Source organism: Fragaria vesca, linkage group LG4 (genome assembly GCF_000184155.1).
Source record: "Fragaria vesca subsp. vesca linkage group LG4, FraVesHawaii_1.0, whole genome shotgun sequence".
Classification (NCBI taxonomy): Eukaryota; Viridiplantae; Streptophyta; class Magnoliopsida; order Rosales; family Rosaceae; genus Fragaria; species Fragaria vesca.
Window position 1 is genome coordinate 17,034,121 of NC_020494.1, and position 1,896 is coordinate 17,036,016.

Genomic DNA, 1,896 nt, shown 5'->3' on the forward strand with positions numbered 1-1,896 from the left:
AAAGTTGCAAAGTCTACATTTAACATAAGACACGTCTACTATTTTCATTCGAAACGCCTACCATTAACATAAGAGAAATCAAAGAAAAGTAGACTTTCTGGAAAATTAAATTGTTCTTGAGATTGAATCAATAATGAAATGTGAAAGTTGCAAAGTCTACATTTAACATAAGACACGTCTACTATTTTTATTAGAAAGGTCTAACATAAAAGAAATCAAAGAAAAGTAGACTTTCTGAAAATCAAAATTGTTCTTGAGATTGAATCAATAATGGAAGGTGAAAGTTGCAAAGTCTACATTTAACATAAGACACGTTTACTATTTTCATTAGAAACGTCTACCATTAACATAAGAGAAATCAAAGAAACGTAGACTTTCTGGAAAATTAAATTGTTCTTGAGATTGAAGCAAATTAACCAAGGTAAAAAATGCAAAGTCTACATTTAACATAAGACACAACAACTTTTTTCATAAGAAATGGCTACCATTAACATAAGAGAAATCAAAGAAAAGTAGATTTTCTGGAAATCTAAATTGCTCTTGAGATTGAATCAATAATGGAAGGTGAAAGTTGCAAAGTCTACATTTAACATAAGACAAAACTACTGTTTTCATTAGAAATGTCTACCATTTAGATGGGCAAAATCACAGAAAGTAGACATTCTGGAAATCAAAATTGTTCTTGAGATTGAATCAATGAACATTCACAAAATAAAAATTGACCGTCTGATGTGATCATTATAGTGAAACATAACTATGGTATAAAATTCAACTGGATTCAACAATGTTCGATGCTCGATCAAAGCGGTCAACCCTAATTCATCTTCACTTATCACACGAAAACTATCTTACCTACCCCTTCGTGACCTAGTTTGTTGGATTCTTCAACACAATAAAGTGTCACATAGATGAGACATAACCACCCATGTAAAACTTTGGGGACGTTTACCACCCGAGGATAGGGCTCTCCTTATTGAAGCATAAGCATAAATAGGGTTGACCGCTTCGATAGGGGCCCAAACATTGACAAATTAAAGTGATTTTCCTACCGTAGCCGTATTTTATTATACCGATCACATCCTATTTCATGAGATTTTTGAAAATTTTGCTTTCTCTATATAGTTGGTTTACAAAGTTGTACACTAGCATATAACCTATCAAACAAGTTATATTACTTTAGTAGGCATGTTATGATTTCGATGACTAAAATTCACAAAATGAAAATTGGCTGTATGATGTGATCATTATAGTGAAACATGACTATGGTATAAAATTCAACTGGATTCAACAATGTTCGGGGCACGATCAAAGCGGTCAACCCTAATTTATATTCATTTATCACACGAAAACTATCTTACCTACCTCTTTGTGACCTAGTATGGTGGATTCTTCAACACAATAAAGTCTCACATATATGAGATTTAACCACCCATGTAAAACTTTGGGGGACATTTTGTCACATCCCGACCCTTATATTTTTACCTTACTTACTAACCTGATTATAATAAGAATTTTACCGTCTCCGTCATTGAGTAAATAGTTTAATTGGTCCCTAAAGGGGTTTCGGGGACGATTATGTGCGGAGGATAATTCGTATGGGGAAAATACAACGACGGTAAAAATAGTAAATTTTAGCTAGTAAAAGGTAATTTTTATTCGGGTATTATTTTTCGGGGTGTTTCATTTTTTTTTTGGAATTGGGTTGATATAGGTTGGACCGGTGGAGGCCCAACCCATTTCTTTTTCCTCCCTTTTCTCTTCTTCCCTCTTTTCTTTTCCTCTCCCCGAGCTCTCTCTTTCCGCCGGATTTCCCGGCCGTCCGGCCACCAACCGCCGCCGCACCGGTCCCGTTCGGTCGACCTCCAACCCAGCAACCTCCCTGGACCGGTGAGAGGA